The 20,409-nt window shown below is 29.6% G+C and overlaps 2 long non-coding RNA genes across 2 annotated transcripts; one reads left to right on the top strand and one right to left on the bottom strand.

The window, feature by feature from the left end:
- The first annotated feature begins 4,055 nt into the window (after window positions 1-4,055).
- Window positions 4,056-4,964, top strand: LOC142225556 (uncharacterized). Its single transcript, XR_012719323.1, has 3 exons — window positions 4,056-4,487; window positions 4,552-4,626; window positions 4,717-4,964. It is a non-coding gene; the product is annotated as an uncharacterized LOC142225556 (long non-coding RNA).
- An 11,286-nt stretch (window positions 4,965-16,250) lies between these two features.
- LOC142225549 (uncharacterized) lies at window positions 16,251-20,298 on the bottom strand. Its single transcript, XR_012719317.1, has 7 exons — window positions 20,201-20,298; window positions 19,684-19,736; window positions 19,510-19,554; window positions 19,276-19,340; window positions 16,736-16,802; window positions 16,530-16,606; window positions 16,251-16,435 (listed from the first exon to the last, which is right to left on the bottom strand). It is a non-coding gene; the product is annotated as an uncharacterized LOC142225549 (long non-coding RNA).
- Between the last annotated feature and the right edge of the window lie 111 nt (window positions 20,299-20,409).

Below are 20,409 nucleotides of genomic sequence, written 5' to 3'. Positions count from 1 at the left end.
CCTCAATCTAATGCCAGCGAAAGGGTTAACCAAAGCATCCTGAGTAGCATAAGGGCATCATTGGAAAAGGAACAGAACAAATGGGATGAGGATTTGTCACAAATAGAGTGTGCATTGCGGTCGACTATTCATTCTTCGACTGGCGAGACACCCTATTGAGCGCTTTTTGGTTACAATATGGTAACACATGCTCAAGCTTACAAAATTTTGAAAAAATTAGGAGCTTTGTCTGACGGCGAGATCATAGTGTTACCGCAGTCGTCAAAAATGCAAATTATTCAAAAGAGAATATCTAAGAAACTTCATGACGCATATGTAAGAAATGAGAAGTATTATAATAAACGAGCGCGAGAGATTAGATTTAGAGAAGGTCAGGAAGTTTATCGGAAAAACTTTGTACAAAGTAATTTTTCTAAAGGTATCAATGCTAAATTATGTAAACAATGGCTAAAGTGCAGAATCAGAAGACGCATTGGGAAAAACATGTATGAGGTGGAAAACTTGAATGGAAAACTGATAGGTACAGTTCATGCTCAGCACCTAAAAGTCTGATATATGCATGTGAATTACTTGCTTAGGTCATAACAGAAATTTTATGTGAATTCTATGTGAAATACAACGGATTGAATGTGTACAAGGCATAGTGGAAATGTGTTATCATATCGATGTATATGATCAACAATAGGAAATGATGGGCGAAAATAAACTTGCGCATAGATGTACCGAAAGAGAAAAAGGCAATCTAATATTCTAACATTTAATGAAGATTTCCAAAATTCACTAGAACTACACCAAATTCACTAAAACTACGAGTGATTACTTACAGTACTTACAACAATAGCATTCCAATGGCTGGGGATTGTCTGTCGTAAATAAATGGTAAATCCTTGTGCTGGTAGCTTGCCATCTATTCCAGTAGTTATCTGTAATGAAGAAGAAGTATATTAATGAAGGTAAAAATAGTAAGCGGTAGATACAAGGATACGATTGATTTTTTTTGAGATTGTCTCGGAGAGTGAGGTTTTGGGCCTAAAATGGGTTCCAACCAGCCACCAGTCCATGAACCTACATTAAAGGGTTATAAAAAGTTTTAATTCAGAAGTTTGAAACAATTTAAAGAAAAGTTAAAAAAAACTCGATTTATTTTATTTGATTTTGTGGCAAGACAACGGTCAATCACATCAGTTAAATAAATCAAGTTTTAATTAATTGAGTCTTGAAAATTTTCAATTAAAATTCTAATGGTTTCATCATTTTTTTAATTAGAACATTAATCAATCATAAAAATTAATAGTATAGATTAGTATGTTTAATTGGATCAAATTATTTTGTTTTTCTAATTCTGTGTGATTACTGATTGAAGCAAGATTTTTTTTTCGTGTGGATGGATCTTAATATCCTTGTGCATGGAAAATATACCACAAATGTTTTCAGCTTTTCACCGAAAACAAAAACTAAATAATCCAATTATCATGAGTTGAGCTAATGTCTATCTGGTATGGAAAGCTCAAGTTCAAAAGGAAATTTTGTCACCAAGTATTTCTCTAGAAAATCTAATTTCATTTCTGTAGGAAATTTCAGTTCATTTCTATAGTAAACTATGTCAAAATTCTATTTATACAGAAAATTTTGTCAAAATTCTATTTTTATTGGAAATTTCATTTCTTTTCGAAATATTATTTCTATACGACATTTAAACCTAAACGCATTTGACCGCTACAGTAAGAATTCTATTTCTCTAAGAAATTTAATTTCATTTCCTTAGTTTTTTTTGCAAAATTTCATTTCTATAAGAAATCAAATTTCATTTTAAATTTCTATAGGATATGAATGTTATTGGTATTCTCAAAAATTTTTGATAGGAATAGGGATTTGCGCAAGATTGTTGGTATATAATTTTTGTTATATTATTGCGAAAAATTGTGTGTAATTTTATTTCTATAGCTAAATATGCTATAATTTTATTTCTACACAAAACAAAAAAAAAATTCTAATTCAATCACGAAATTAATTGATCCAATTGTTTTTTTTTAATTGAAATATCTCCAATCATCAAAATGATAGTTTCAATCACAGTTTTAATTGGGTACAGAAAAAATTCTCGATTAAACAATTAATTGATTTCATTAGCAAATTGCAATTCATTTTTTTTTAATTGATTCAATTAAGAATAGAATTGATGTTGATTGGAAAACTTAATTAATTTATTAATTAATAAAAGTAACTAATTTCAATTACTTTCTGAATTGGCTTAGAGTTTTATTTGGATTCACGCTTGATTGTTTCAAATACATTTTTAATTGAAAATTACAAAAAAAAAATGTCCATCATGTTTTTTTTTTTTTTAACTGAAGACTAACTAAATTTGATTAAAAAGTTAATCGTATCAATTAATTTTTTTTAATTAACAAATTTTAAATTTTCAATCATCGACTTAATTAACTTAATGTTAATATCTTAATAAAAACGTTAATTGTATCAGTTATTAATTGAAAAATTTTTCAACTTCAATTAACTTTTAATTGAAAATATTTTAGTGATATTTTTTTCTGTGTGGAGGGAATTTTGTCGAAATGATTATCTATAGAAACGGTTGTTAAAGTATTAGTTCTAGACAATGTTAAATTAAACAAAATTGAAACTAGAATCAGTTGTGTTACATAGATAAAGAAATGGGGGATCCCATATCCATCTGATATGCAATTCATATATTTTGAAAGATGGCAATTGTACGGGACTAGACACACATGTCGTTTACTTGATACACATTTTGATGACAAGGGCCAATTTTTATGGATGGATTGGGTTAAACAAGTTTTGATTGGTTGAACTCAACTTATACGTATTGTGGATTTCTAGGATGAACCTTCATTTTCTTCAATGATGGATCCACCATTGTAAGTGGTCATCATGAGAGGTGTTGTACAACCCAGTGCTGGGGATTGGAAAGACCTACTGGAATATTGTTCTTGAATATTGGATTTTGAGTCGCCGACCAACAATACACCAACTGAAGGGTTAGAATTGTTTTGGTATATACCAACCATTTATTGAGCAGCGTTTTCCGTATTGAGGTGACATCATGAATGGGAAACGGCGATAGTAGTACTTCGGGGGTTGCATACATTTTTGTATTTTGATCCTTGATGCTAAAATAAGTTATTGCATGGTTTGTTGCTCCGCCTAAAAGTCAGCCAGCTGTCTCTACCCACAATGGATTTTATACGGGGTTAATAATATGACTCAGAGAAATGGGTATGGCTGCAGTTATGATGACTCTTGGGAGGTGGCTAGCACGGTTAGGCAACGTAAAACCCGCAGTTTGTTTATTTGGACGACCAAAAAAATTAGTTTCTTTGCGGGGGAGTAAAGAAACAAATGGTTTGCAGGGTGATCCGATTGGAGTCGCTAGGTCTTTGTGTAATTCCTCGGGATACGATATTGAACGTTTCAGACCATTGACTACCAAAATTTAGTTTTGATGTAGCTTTCCTATTTTTCAGGTATTAATGTAGATCAGAAATGCTATGCTAGTGGAATTATGCAATTGTTTTTCGATAGTTTTCATAGCGTCTATGTTCGTGCCGGTTAGTGTCGGTGATGTACTACATTACGATACGTCTTGGAAACGCGTAGACAATACCTAAACGAATGCGTTCTGGGACAGCGTATGCTGACATTAGGGCTGTTCGCGCATTTTTTTTTAATGAATGCAGGTAGTTGAATGTCGACTTAATACATTTAAATGTTTATGGTAATTAAAAGAGTAAATTTCTGTTCGAGTGGAAAGATTTATTAGTAGTTTTGCTGAGTAACGGACAAAGGAATAATACTATATTCAAATAACTTGGTGTCCGACTTCGTACTTCCCAAATTTTGTTTCTTCATTGCTTCCGAACACAAAAATTTGGCTTTGTGACGGCCACCATATGACATAAAATATACTCCGAACTATTTTTACCATTCGTATGATTTATTGTACAACTTGTAAATATATAAAGTATTTCATTGCCTACTGGGGAATTTCTGGCATGTCTCATATTCAGCGACTTTTCTTTGTGCAACACGCCTATATTAAGGCTGATTCACCATTTCCCTTTATTAACTGTTGCCATCATCATGCTTTGATAGGAAGGTTTCGGTAGAATTACCCTATACCTTACCAGACATCACGTCTAAAAATGCCATTGTGTATACATGAGTGCCATCTATTGGTTAGAATGGGCAACGCACATATCATACATGGGTGTATAGAAAGGGGAGTAGCGAATGCAGAGTTGTGATGAAAAAAGAGAGTTGTGGAGACTGACCTTACACAAAGTCGTGAGACAGGCTTAGCACAACTTATTGCAACTCACGCTTGTCATTAGTGAAGTTGAAGTCAAAGCCAGTGTGTGCAAATAAGGTACTCCCAGATAGGAGTTGAATTGACGTTATTGTTGTTAGTGTGAACTAACCTGCAAATTTGAAATATAATACTTGTTTCGGTAAAGTTTTAGAAAGTATAAAATACTCCGAACGAGATTATAGTGTTCTTTGTTTCGAATATAGATATTGTTGGCGACAGTACTACATCAATTTATTGGATTTGTGAAACTATTGCTCATTTTGTAAAATACACCTCGGGTAAGAAAAATGAACAAAGTGCACCAGCACAAATGTTACATTTTTTTTTTCATATCTAATTTGTTGTATGTGGTATATTGGGGATTGTAGGATTTCTGTCAAGACGTTAGGGATTTGGAGACCCTATGAAGGTACTGGTCTCATCAATTGGAAATTCATCTGTGATTTGGCTAATGACAATTTGGGACATATCATCCCTAGAGACACGAGAAATCCCGAGGTTAATAACCTCTACTACACGGAAACAATGTTAAGTGAGTAGAAACATTACAACATGCACTAACCATAGACATATGAGCAAATTCTTTAAAAATTTACCACCCAAAATTAATAAGTTGGAAAAAAAAAGAAAACGTAAATTTTGCATAAACCTTCTTACGTAACTTGAAATTCACGTGGCTTCACTATTTTCACTTCGCCATTTTGTAAAAACGCAACAAAAAAAAAAAAAGAAAAAAGGAAAAATCAGTAAATCTTCAAAATTTATTAAAAACGAAAATGATCCAAATAAATAAAAAAAATTAGAATTAAAAAAAATATTTAAAATCTCATTTAATAAATAAATATGTTACTGAAATTAAAAAAATCAGATCTTTGAAAAACATTTGAAATCTAATGTAATGAATAAAATCCTAAAAACCAATAAGCCAAATTTCTTGAAAACAATTTGAAAGCTTATATTGTTAATTTATGTACAAAAAGCCAAAAAGGCAAATCATTAAAAAAAATATTTGAAAAATAATTATTCAGATAAAAATCATTTTTATGAAAGGAAACAAACACAATTCTGTAAAAAGCATGCAAACTTAAAAAATAATTTAAAAATTGTTATTTATAAAAATTTAAAACAAAAAGAAAAAGCTCATATGAAAAATTGTAATCTATAAAAAAAAGGAAAAATAATTTTGTATTCAAATAATAATAATAACATCCAAATTCATTTTTTTTATTCTTTGGTACAAAATTAATTTAATGATATAAAAAGTATAATGAATGTTCCCTAAAAGTGAGTGAAATTTGGATTTTATTGTTATCATTCCATTATTTGTATTTATATTGTTATTAACTTCCATTTCTAAATAATATCTAGTTGTAAGGTTATTTTCAATTTTATTTATACAAAATTATTAAAACAATGTCCATTATAATGAAAATGAAACAATACATTAAAATGTGAATCGATCATTGAAATCAAAATGTGCTAATTTTTTTAATTAAAGGGTTGAGGATGTAGCTGGTTTGTAAGAGAAGTGTCGCGTCCAATTCTTGGGAGATTCCTTATAAAAATAAATGGCTAAAAAGGATCTCAAGGATGATCTATATAAGGGTCATGTTAAGGGGGGGTAGCCGAACGAACCACATCCAACAGGTTCAAAAAAATCATTAATAAATTCCTTTTCATTTCCGGGATTGTATAAAAACATTTAAAGAATGTCTGTCTGTCCGTCTTTCTGTAATAAAAAATTCATATTTGAATTTCTAATTGTTCACCATTAAGAAAAATTAAAAGAGAAATTATTATCAACACCTGGCACTTATTTTAAATGGATGGATAATAACGGATCGAAACCCACATTTCCGGCGAGCCGCAGCTTAGATTCATAGTGCCACCGTTATCATCACAAATCTTGTCCATCACAAAATATTACACATTAAAATATGAAAAAAATGAAGTAAAAAAGCTTCCTGCGTAGTTTTAAAAAATTAACTTCTTTGTGAGGACATTTTTGGGAGTGCTTTTTAAAATTGTGCCTTTAGAACAACTTCCAATTTTTTTGCTGGGAAAAGTGTGGAACTTCTTTTTTGTTGCTTTATTATAAATTAATTGATGCCTATTTTTTTATTCATTGTTATGAAATAAAACATTACACAGAAAAAAATTTCACGAAAAATTTTCCAATTAAAATTTTAATTGAGTTTTAAAAAATATTCAATTAAAAATTTAATTGAATCAACAAATTTTTTAATTGAAACAAAAATCAATCACAAAAATTAATAGTATCAATTAATTTTTTAATTGGATCAATTAATTTTTTAATTGACCTTCAATTAATTTTTTAATTGATACTATCATTTCTGTGATTGAAGACATTTCAATTAAAAAATTAATTGGATCAATTAATTTCGTGATTGAATCAGAAAAAATTTTTTTTGTGTGTAATTGAACCTATAAGTTTAGTCCATAATGGGTACACTCAAACGACTATATTACACCCTTCACTTCGTGTAGACCTAAATTTTTGGTACCATTAAAAAATATATCAAATGTTGTTTATGCTTCCTTAAATTCTCTACAATTAAATTTAAATCGGATAACGCCCTGGTATGAAACCAATGTTAGTAAAAAATATGAGAAATATTTAAAGCTGAAGCTATTTTCTTGTACGCCCATAGAAAAATTATTACCATACAGGCTCAAATCGATACCGTACGTTATTGATAGTTAGCCGACCCCGTATGGTACAATATCAATACCGAACGGTGCAGGCGGTACGCAAAGCATGAAAGTACCATACGTTATTATGAAAATCCCAATAGGGTATTGAAAATAATAATTAAGCGGTATTAATATTTATACCATAAAGGTATTGATGTATAAACAGTGCGGTATTACCAAATAATACCAAAACGGTAATGAGTTTAATACAAATCCGGAATTTGTTAATTCATTTTAGTTTAATAAAACACTCAAAGACTTTTTCCTTTAAAGTATTTAATACATAAAATACATACATATACCACATCAGTTTTTCATGCAAAGTTATACTCTAAATTCTATGTCGCAGGAACTGAGGCATGCAGTAAAGTTGTTTGTAGTGAGATTTGGAAAGCTTATGTATGTCTCGCACGCATCTAATGAGAGAAGGATTCTGAATTAGCAAACATTAATAATGCTGAAACATATTATACTTACCGATGCTTCGCTATGTTCACAAATTTACGTTTACGTTGATTTCCCAGAAATGTTGTAATTTACTAGCCTATTTCCATTTTTTTGTGCAGAAAATAAACTACAAAGGCGATCAATTAGTTTTATCAACGAAAATATCATATGTTACGGGGATGTGATAGTTAATACCATAATAATACCGGATGTAAATCATTTGATATAAAGTGGTATTAAAATTAATAGGTAACGTGAACCAATCTATCAATACCAAACGGTAATGGCCACGTACCGCCATTTTTCTACCATTGTAATTTTGCTAAAGTAAATTTATAATATACCCTTCTCAAACTAGTTGTTTCATTTGTCTTAAAGAGAGAGAACTGTCCCTTTTATTGCTAAAACCACCTGCATTAGTATAGAAACCTTGCAAAAGGTGAAACAGAACAAATATAAGTAAATAAAGCAAATACTAAAAATGTTCTGATGTATTCGTATGTAATTGGAACTCCAATTCAATTCGTAATTCAATTCATAATTTCCATTGCTTTATGCGCTTTACAGACTATCAGTTATTCCGGACGGAATGTCGGTGTTTGTAAGGAATCTTACAGTGTGTCGGATCGATGCGACATGTCGGCGATGACTAAATAATCGGTAAATGTGTTATCGATCCCATAAACATGCAGCAGTATCGATTATGCCTTTGGACTTAAGGTAAGTACTATGTTCGGTTTTCGCGTTGAAATTTTCGCGGTTACTTTGTTAAAACAGTTCAATGTGCGCAGTTTCTTTTTCCTCAAGATTTCGGCGAGACTTTATATGAATATGTTTGTTTTCATTAATAATTTTGATTATTTAAGGAAAAGTAATCGCGAAAATAAAGTGGTTCTCAACTCGAAAACCGAACATACCCAATAAACACAAACGTTTGAAAAATGCTAAATTTCAACAATTTTTCAAACATTTTTTCAAAGGATTAGGGTAATATTCAAGTTGAGAAATTGTTGAGAAAATCGCGTTCTCAACAAAAAACAGACATTACCCTCAACAGTAAAATTCAACACATTAGCAATAATATATCAAGTGTTATCCTCAAATTGAAATTCATCGTCACTCAATAATTTGTCAAACAATTTTCGATGCGAGTCAAATTCAAAATTAACATCGTTGCAAATACTTTTCAACCTAAATTTGTATGAATGATATCCCCACTTCAAATTGAAAGTCAAAGCCAAAATTCTATGAATTTTGTATAATTTATTCATTTTCATCAAAATAAAATATATAATAATACACTACACTACATAATACACTACAATACCAATTGATAAATAATAATCTTATTAAACATATCAACAAATAAGAACAAAGAAAAAAAAACAAAAAACACAACTTTAAATATCTTAAACATTATTAGTAAACACTTTTGCATTGATAATTCGATTTCCTTCCTTTTGGTTTCTTCCTTTTATTAACATGCGGGCAATTTGAAATTAGGAACGTACTGGACCGCGTGTTAGAATTGATTTCCAGCAGAAGGAAGTCACAATATATCCATTTTAAACTGATAATAGCATATGAATTAAACTGACGATGTGATGCACATTTTCATCCAGAAGTTGTTGATTTCAACAATTTGTTGTTTTTAACAATTTTAATTGTTTTCACTTGTAATGTTTCTGGAAACTTTTTCTTGTCGATAAGCCACTCATTTTTCATTGGTCAGCTTCCTATTGTTTGCAAGAATGTGGCATCCAAAGATTTTAGTTTTCTGCAAAGAGATTTAAATTTAGTGACTTTTTTAAAGTGTTGATTTAATTTTTCATATTGACGTACCAATTATTATAAACTATTTGAAGCAGTTCCAGTTAATTGTCCATCATTTTTTCATCGGTCAGCTTTTTAATGTTTTCAAGAACGTAGAATCCATAATTTTAGTTTTCTGCAAAGAGATATATATTTAGTGACTTCCTTAAAGTTTTATTTCATTTTTTATTTTCACTTACCTATTTTTATAAACTATTTGTCTAAAATTTTCCATTTTTTTTTTTATTTCTTGCAATTGACCACGAACTTCGTTGCACAAATAAGTATTGAAAACCACATGGTTTTGTCGTTGCATTTTAGGGTAGTGTTTTGTCAAAGTTTTCTCATATTATCATCAACACCTTTTCAAAGATTTCGTCAACATTTTGGCAAATTGGAAGTAATTCGCAAACAATTTGAAGATGTATTGAAGATGAGCTATTTCAAGTCAAGTTGAATTTATGTTGAAAATTATATTTACCCTCAAACTGAAAAGTTGTTGCATTTGAAAAACGCTCATCCTGTGTTTATTGGGTAGTACTTAGCTTTAACTTATAATGTGCACCACATATGGGATATGTTCGACACGAGCACTGTCGTCCGGAATAACTGATATTCTGTAAAGCGCATTATAAATGAAGTTATTTAGTTCTTCATTTATAAGAATTCCAACACTATTTGCTATTTGAAACCAGCGTTGCCAGAATTGTTTCACTAAAAACCGCTAGATTTGCCCAAAAAATAGTTTAAAAAAAAATACTTAAAACAGGTAGAAAAAAAACTAAATTTTGTTGTATCAAAAGTCACATTTTTGATTGAAATTTAACAAACATAAACGCTTTATTTCACTTAAAATTATAAATTCGAAAACGTGTACACTTCTTCTAATTTTATTCAAGAGAATAAAACCCATTCATATGTTAGGTTAGGTTAGGTGGTAGCCCGATGTATCAGGCTCACTTAGACTATTCAGTCCATTGTGATACCACATTGGTGAACTTCATATGTTACTGTCTTGCAAGTTTATACTGAATAACTTTTATTGGAAAATTACCCAAACAAACCTATTGTTGTCCAATTTTCGTAAATGTAAATCCATTCCATTTTCGGTCCACTTTTACGTATAGCCCCCATATAAAGGGACCCTCAGATTTGGCTTGTGGAGCCTCTAACAGAAGCACTTTTCATCCGATCCGGCTGAAATTTGGTATATGGTGTTGGTATATGGTCTCTAACAACCATGCAAAAATTGGTCCACATCGGTCCATAATTATATATAGCCCCCATATAAACCGATCCCCAGATTTGGCTTGCGGAGCCTCAAAGAGAAGCAAATTTCATCCGATCCGGCTGAAATTTGGTACATGATGTTGGTATATGGTCTCTAATAACCATGCAAAAATTGGTCCACATCGGTTCATAATAATATATAGCCCCCATATAAACCGATCCCCGGATTTGGCTTGCGAAGTCTCCAATAGAAGCAAATTTCATCCAATCCGGTTGTAATTTGGAACATGGTGTTAGTATATGATCTTTAACAACCGTGCCAGAATTGGTCTCTATCGGTCCATAATTATATATAGCCCCCATATAAAACATTCTCCAGATTTGACCTCCGGAGCCTCTTGAAGGAGCAAAATTCATCCGATAGTCCAATCACACAAAAATTGGTCCATATCGGTTCATAATCATGGTTGCCACTAGATCCAAAAATAATCTACCAAAATTTTATTTCTATAGAAAATTTTGTCAAAATTTTATTTCTAGAGAAAATTTTGCTAAAATTTTATTCGGTTCATAATAAAATTTTCATCATTGTCAAAATTTTATTTCTATAGAAAATTTTGTCAAAATTTTGTTCAAATTTTATTCGGTTCATAATCATGGTTGCCACTCGAGCCAAAAATAATCTACCAAGATTTTATTTATATAGAAAATGTTGTCAAAAGTTTATTTCTATAGAAAAATTTTGTTAAAATTTCATTTCTGTAGAAATTTTTGTCAAAATTTTATGTCTACTTTGTCAAACTGAATTATATACGTATTGGATCGATCTTTTTTGATTTAATATATACCACGTATGGACTTACATTCAATTTAGAAGATGGTGTTAGGAGGTTTTAAGATACCTTGCCATCGGCAAGCGTTACCGCAACTTAAGTAATTCGATTGTGGATGGCAGTGTTTAGATGAAGTTTCTACGCAATCCATGATGGAGGGTACATAAGCTTCGGACTGGCCGAACTTACGGCCGTATATACTTGTTTTTAGTTCATTTTTTCTTCTATGAGAGGATGTAATTTCGTGAACTGCAGTTAAAAAGTACAATAGGGCATTAAATCTTCCTGGTTTTAACCAGGGCTGTGGAGTCGGAAGTCTAAAGATTTTGCTGGAGTCGGAGTCGTAAAAATTTTGCTCGACTCCGACTCCGGCTAAACCAAATTTTTATACCCTGCGCCACACTGTGGAACAGGGTATTATAAGTTAGTGCATATGTTTGTAACACCCAGAAGGAGACGAGATAGACACATGGTGTCTTTGGCAATAATGCTCTGGGTGGGTCCCTGAGTCGATATAACCATGTCCGTCTGTCCGTCCGTCTGTCTGTGAACACATTTTTGTGATCAAAGTCTAGGTCGCAATTTAAGTCCAATCGCCTTCAAATTTGGCACGTGTTCCTAATTTGGGTCAGAATAGAACCCTATTGATTTTGGAAGAAATCGGTTCAGATTTAGATATAGCTCCCATATATATTTTTCGCCCGATATGCACTAATATAGACCCAGCAGCCAGAGTTTTATACCGATTTGCTTGAAATTTTGTACAAACATAACACTTAGTCGTATAGTGCATGTGTGCAAAATTTGATTGAAATCGGTTCAGATTTAGATGCTCCCATATATATCTTTCGCCCGATATGGACTTATATGGCCCCAGAAGCCAGATTTTTTGCCGAATTTGGTTGAAATTTTGCACAGGGAGTAGATTTAGCATTGTAGCTATGCGAGCCAAATTTGGTTGAAATCGATTCAGATTTAGATATAGCTCCCATATATATCTTTCGCCCGATATGCACTTATATGGACCCAGAAGCCAGAGTTTTATCCCGATTAGCTTGAAATTTTGCACAAGGAGTCCAATTGGTAGTATACTCATGTGTGCCAAATTTGATTGAAATCGGTTCAGATTTAGATATAGCTCCCATATATATATTTTTCTGATTTCGACAAAAATGGTCAAAATACCAACATTTTCCTTATTAAATCGCCACTGCTTAGTCGAAAAGTTGTAAAAATGACTCTAATTTTCCTAAACTTCTAATACATATATATCGAGCGATAAATCATAAATAAACTTTTGCGAAGTTTCCTTAAAATTGCTTCAGATTTAAATGTTTCCCATATTTTTTACTAACATTGAGTTCCACCCTAGTGCATTAGCCGACTTAAATTTTGAGTCTATAGATTTTGTAGAAGCCTATCAAATTCTGTCCAGATCGAGTGATATTTAAATGTATGTGTTTGGGACAAACCTTTATATATAGCCCCCAACACATTTGACGGATGTGATATGGTGTCGAAAATTTAGATCTACAAAGTGGTGCAGGGTATAATATAGTCGGCCCCGCCCGACTTTAGACTTTCCTTACTTGTTTAAAATACTTCAGTTTTGTAACTAAGCAAGTTTTTACGCAAATTAGTTTCCATTGCGTTATTCATTCGATCAATGTACAGCATGATTGTAAATGAAAATCAACTTCCAATTACGGCTATCTTTTTATGCTTCCTAGAATGTTAGACTAGCAGATGGGCTGGATCGATCCATTTTAATGCCCATATCAATTTATGTTATTTGAAATATTTCGAACGATCGAAATTATTTTTTTTAATTTTATTTTAAGGCCATATACATATGTGGAATATTGACAGAAATTTTTTTCAAAGTTGTTTTTATAGAAAATTTTGTCAAAATATTATTTCTATAAAAAGTTTTGTCAAAATTTTATTTCTATAGCAAATTTTGTCAAAATTTTATTTCTATAAAAAATTTATTCAAAATTTTATTACTATAGAAATATTTTTTTCTATAGAAAATTTAGTCAAAATTTTATTTCAATAGAAAATTTAGTCGAAATTTTGTTTCTGTAGAATATTTTGCAGAATTTTATTTACTACACAAAAATTTTTCTAAAATTGTATTTTTATTGATAATTTTTTCAAAATTTTATTGTTATAAGAAAAAATTATCAAATTTTATTTCTATAGCAAATTTTCTCAAAATTTTTTTCTTACTGATGCTCACTTATACTCACTGCTATAAAAATGTATTCAAAATTTTATTACTATAGAAATATTTTTTTCTATATAAAATTTAGTCAACATTTTATTTCTATAGAAAATTTAGTCAAAATTTTGTTTCTATAGGATATTTTGCAAAATTTTATTTCTATAGAAAATTTTGCAAAATTTTGTTTGCTACACAATTTTTTTTTTAAATTGTATTTCTATTGATATAAAAAATTATCAATAGAAATACAATTTAAAAAAAAACTTTTATTTCTATAAAAAATTTTGCCAAATTTTATTTCTATAAAAATTTTATTCAAAATTTTATTTCTATATATTTGGTCAAAATTTGATTTCTATAGTAAATTTTGAAAAAATTTTATTTCTATAGAAAATTTAGTAAAAATTTTGTTTCTATAGAAAATTTTGCAAAATTTTATTTCTATATAAAATTTTGCAATTTTTTTTTACTAGACAAACATTTTTCCAAAATTGTATGCTCACTGATACTCACTGCTTTGTCGAAAACTTGTAGAAATGACCCAAATTTTCAAATTTTTCACTGAATGAATCATAAACGCATTTTTGCGAAATTGTCTAAACAATTATAAATATTTCCCAAATATTGCCCGAGATTTTGTAGAAGTCTGATTTGAGATTTTATCAAAATGTAGATCTAAATACAAAGTTGTGTCGGCCCGCCCGACTTTAGGCTTTCCTTGCATTTTTATTTTTTGTTAAAATTGTTTTACGTCCCATAACGTTAGATTTAAATTTTAAGTACATCGATTTTGTAGAAGTAAATACAATTTTGTCTAAACCGATTCACATTCAAATTCATGCATATGGGAATATAAACCTTTATATAGCTCGCAACAAATTTAAAGTATTTGAGATAGTATCAATAATTTTGGTCCACAAATACATATACTTTTGGTATCTTCTCATATTATGATGGGTATTTATATCGTTATTTTATTTATTAAACATTACCCTAAATTTGAAATATAGAGTTCAATTGGCATCTAATGTGAAATTAAGACCTCACATAAATAAATACGATACTTTATATCGATCCACTTACGGTACCCCACTATAGAACTACAAATTAGTGGTATTAAAATGAGATTTAGTTATATTACCCGGAGTCGGAATCGAGCTGATGAAAAATGTTGGAGTCGGAGTCGAGCAAAATTGGCTTGACTCCACAATCCTGGTTTTAATAACGCTTTGTGGAAATCTCAAAATGTGGAGTAAAATTTAGTTCAATTTTCGTGCGAGGTAGTTCATTCTTCCTATAAAACAGTTCACTTTTTTTCGGTGCACTTTCAAAACTTTATTTCCTTAATTATTTCTTACATACACTGCATGTCCGGTTCCAAAGATTTTGTACACAAATGATTTTGGTATTAATGCAGAGTCAAATTTGAATTTATTCGTTTTTTCAGCTTTTTCTTCAGGAATGAAATGAAATAAAGTGTTGAAAAACATCTTCAATTTTTGAACGCTTTTTTGGTTTGTGGTCAAGATACAAAAACACCGCAAATTTAAAGGCTATTTCATTAATTTTAAGAATTTTTTAGAATTGACCCTAGCCTTCTTTCATGTAAAGATAACCATTTTTAAGTTGAATCACTTAACTAGAAGGACAAAACGACTTTATCGGCTTTTGGACAAGGAAAACAGTTTATATAAGAGAAATTCGAGTTCGTATTTTAAAGACATGAAATCTTTGGCCTCACGACAATTTTTTTTCAGTGTACAAAGCAATTCATATCTACTATTTTAATTCAGTAATATCATAATAACTTTAGAATATTATAATAGCTTAAAAAGGATAAACGAGTCAAATGCTAATATTCCTAATAATTTAGTGACAGTTTATCTAAGGAATCTGTACCTGTATCTACCATTAGATTTAAAGTTTACGATAACTTTTATGAATATGAGAAAAAAAAAAAAACTTTACAACAAGGTATATTTGATGCAAAAATGCCCGCATAATGGCTGGAATCATTATTAATGTTTCAATTGAGCTTTGAAATATTATTATGACAGCAAGGCTTAGATAAAAACGCCATTTTATCCATATTTCAATAGAAACATGTCGAAAATAAAAAAGCCAAAAAGCTAAAAGGGTCATGAAACAATTCCAGAAAAAAAGCTAAAAGCTAAATGCATTTTTTCCCGCTAAACGACTTAAAAAAAGACAAATCTAGCGGGAAAATAGCTAAATTGGCAATGCTGTCTGAAACACACACTGAAAAAACAGTGAACCCTTTTCCATTGCAAAATGAACTAAACTGTAGTAATATTGACCATGATTTAGCCCTTAAGATTTTTTTCAACTTGTCTAGTTTATAATTCTCTTAAATTTTAGTTCATCTATAACATTGTATTTTAGTTCATTTTTACAACACCATAAAATTTATATACCCCTACCAAGTTAAAAAGTCAGTATTATTTTGGTTTACTTGCTTATTTTGTGGGAAACCCGATAATAAAAATTGGTTAACAGTCTCTTTAAAATGTCGACGACTAAACTATTTTTAAATCAATCATTCCACAATACAGAGAAATTAAATAATTAAAGGAACAACAAACCGTTTTCCTATTATGAAAATTTTCATACACTAAAATTAAACTTTCTTTAATCAAAAGTACTTTATTATAAAAACTTATGATGAAAGTTCATAATACAATGTTGTTTGTGAATAAAAATTATGACCACGTGGAACAGAGAGTAGTTCATTTGAACCCGCTGTTTGGACATTTTGACTTATCCTTTTTTTATTCATCGTGAGTAATTTTTTCACATATATGGCTGGAAAAAATGGAAACAATAATGAAAATTGTTAAAAATTAACACCATGTAATGAAATATAATTTTTAATTCTTCGTTTTAGCTTGTAACTTACCATATTTGGGGGCATTTTATCAAATGGTGTAAGGAATTCAACTTTTCTTTGGAAAACGTATCTCATAAAATTTGTACCTGAAACAATTAGAGAAATAATGAAGTATTCTAAATAAATTCATAAAACTGTGTTGTTATCGATGTGAAGGATATAATAAAATAAATATTCTAGTTGAAAGAAAGCCAAAGTTTTAATATAAAACTTACCAATTCTCTATTAAATTATACGCTGAGGGGAAATATAAAAAGTTGTCCAAAATTTATTTGGGTTACTCTGAAATTAAATATTTATTTTTTACATTAAATAAAATTATTAAATAGGTTTTCAAAAAATCTAATGAAAAAACTAATAATATGCATAAAAAACCAAATATTCTTGATATCCCTAGACAGTCATCATTCGTCAAAATGACGACACGTAATTTCATTTTCGATTTAAAATACATTTTAGTCTATTGGGAAATGGTAAATTTAAGTTATACTAATTCGACCGTTTTACGAATTTTTGTTTTATACTACACAGAAAAAAATATCACCAAAATATTTCCAATTAAAAAGTTAATTGAAGTTGAAAATTTTTTCAATTAATAAATTAATTGATACAATTAACTTTTTAATCATGATAGAAACATTAAGTTTATTAAGGCAATGATTGAAAATTTTTAAATTTTTAATTAAAAAATTAATTGATACAATTAACTTTTTATTCAAATTCGGAAGACTAATTCTGTTAACCCTTTCACTACCGAAATAAACCTAATGTTAAAAACTTTAATTTTTCTTCTGTTTTTACTTGTACTACCATTTTGAAAACCTTCTTCAAATACTTCAAGAGCTATATGAGCTTGTTTTGAAAATTTGATTCTTGAATTGTGACCAAGTGGCCTTACGAAAATAAGCGCTATTTGGCCTATAATGTCCTTCAAAGTGTGAGCAAAAATACAAAAAAGAACCCGAAAAAGTGTCAGCTATAGTTTTCGTATGAATGTCCATTTACTAGAAACATACAGTAGAAAAATTGTCTCAAATTTTCGTATTTTTCGTTTATTTCTAAAGAACTTTACAAAAATGTATTTTGGACCTCACCAATATAGAAAATATTTATAGGTTATTTAGATTAAAGCCTTTAAAATAACATCGAGAAATAAATCAAAACTAAGTGGAAAAATAGAATTTGGTGTCTTTTTCGAATGTCCTTCATAGCGGACATCGGTAGTGAAAGGGTTAAAAAAAAGTGCTGATTTTTTTTTAAATTTTTAATTAAAAATGTATTTCAAACAATCATTTGTTAATTCAAATAAAAACTCTAAGCCAATTCAGAAAGTAATTAAAAATAGTTACCTTTTTTAATTAATAAATTAATTGAGTTTTGCAATCAACATCAATTAAATTTTTAATTGAATCAATTAAACAATTAATTGAAATTTGCTGAAAAATCAATTAATCACTTAATCAAGAATTTTTTCTATGTCCAATTAAAACTGTGATTGATACTATCATTTTCGTGATTGAAGACATTTCAATTAAAAAATTAATTGGATCAATTAATTTGGTGATTGAATCAGAAAAAAATTTTTTTGTGTGTACTTAAAACCAAATTGAATAAGAAAATAAATTCAAGTTTGGTTCACTTTTTCGCTCACGATGAAAATTATAGCGTCTTGAAATCAGCCGTAGTCAACATGACGAAGGATGACGTTAATGTACAAAAAATAAGGATGACTGTCCACACACAAAAAAATAACTGCAAATAAATATTAACAACTTTATTTGTATGTAGAATCTGCTTATGCTCAACAAATTTGTCTATTGAACATGAGGCATTTGTTGTTGAAATGTATTTGTAGATGCTTCACAGAGGAAATAATAGAAATATTCTGAATTTTCAACAAATTGCTTTGTTGCGAAAATAGTTGACTGCTATCGATATGAAAACAAAAATACAAGACTGGTTACGCACACATCGCTGAGAATATGTACGAAAGCTATATTTATATATTTTATATATTATTTGTATATTTTTCAATATGGTAGTTTCTTAAATGTGTTTTTGTATGAGATAAATAATAAAACCATATTAATATCAGGATTAGAGTTATTACAATTCTAATTAACTAGAATATATAGCACTGGGAAAAAAGTTGTCAAAATGCTTGCTAGACCCGGGACTACTCAAATTTAAAATTGTCAAACATTTACAAAACTGAGTATAGGATTTTCGACACAAAAATGTTACATGTTCCCCGTCCAAAAATAACATTTTGTTCATATTCCTTCTCTGTGTGTACTTAATAAAATATCTCCAAAATTATTCCGGCAATTTTGCAATTTTGGTGCAATTCATAGCAAAATTCTGTCAATTTTAATTTCAATTTAATTTTTTATCAATTAACCAATAAATTTGTTACAGGTCATTGATAAACTCCAACAAACCACAATCAAATTTTTTCGTTCAAATTCAAAAATATTTGTTGAGGATTAAACGTAACGTTCAACAACAAATATTTTGTACTGTTGGATGCTCAACAAATTACTTACAAATTATGTTATTGAGAACACAAATTATTTGTTGCCTTCTGATGGTGACGATTGCTAACAACTTTTTTGTAATAATGGTTATTAAAAGTACAAATTAGTTTGTTGCAGGAAAATTAACAAATTTTGTTATTGATTTTCCAACAAAAGTTATTGGTTCTCAAACTTATTTTTATCTGTGCAGGGTTAAAAGAAAGTTAAAGAATCCTTACCAATTCACTATTAAATTACAGGCAAAGGAGTACTAAAAATTTGTCCAAATTTTTAAGGGGTTATTCTGAAATTAAATATTTGTTTTTACATTAAAAATATTACATTGGTTTCCAAAAAATTTGATTAAAGAAATATTAAAATAAGGTATTAAAAACCTGTAATTTTGATGATAAAAAGGTCATAAAAACGTAAATATTCTAGTTGAAAGAAAGCCAATTTTTAGCAAAACTTACCAATTCTCTATTTTTTAAATTTATTTGTATCCATGTGGAGTTCCTCTGAAATTAAATATTGCGTTTACAACAAAGAAAAGCATTAAACTGGTTTCCAAAAAAATTAATTAACAAATAATAATATACATAAAAAATATTCTTTTTAAAAGAAATCCATATTAAAAAAATACTTACCAATTTATGACTAAACTGTACGCTGAGATATAACAAAAATTTTCCAAATTCATCTGGAATTGAATATTAATTTTTTTACATAGAATAATAAAAATTTCAATACACTTTCAATTTCAACATATTTTCCTAAATATTCTTAATAACTTTTTTCTAAACTACCGATAAAATATTAATAACTTTCATTTAAAAGGTTTAATAAACAAACACCAATATATGTCTCACAAATCCAAAATATTCCATGCCTTTATATTCCCTTGTTGCATACCTACTCAAAAGATGCAACAGCCCACGCCAACGCCAACTATACAACTGAAGCATGCCAAACAAAACCAAGCAAAGCCAAAACATTCCTACAACAACAAAAACACATGTGCCTTTATTGAAAACAACACCTCATCCAGCCAAAAACCATCAACGAATAACAAACACACGCACACACAAACCACTAAATGAACACAAATAAAAACAACCCCACGCTCATGTATACACAACAAAACTCAAGTAACATCATCTTTACATTAATCCCATTCCACTATTCCGATAAAGATCTCTGTACTATGCATTAGTTCATAGCATCTGCTTGTTGCGTGGGTGAAGATATCATTGACGCAGCAGATTGTGGGTAAATACCACGAGTAATCAGTGGTATCATGGGCGACTTTAGAACTTTCCTTTAGAATGGCAGTATGAATGGGGATGGTCGATGGGGCAACCGGATATTAAAAG

This window comes from Haematobia irritans, chromosome 2 (genome assembly GCF_050003625.1).
Source record: "Haematobia irritans isolate KBUSLIRL chromosome 2, ASM5000362v1, whole genome shotgun sequence".
In the NCBI taxonomy this organism is placed as follows: Eukaryota; Metazoa; Arthropoda; class Insecta; order Diptera; family Muscidae; genus Haematobia; species Haematobia irritans.
Note: the sequence above shows the minus strand (reverse complement) of the source record. Positions and strands in the feature narration are given on the sequence as shown.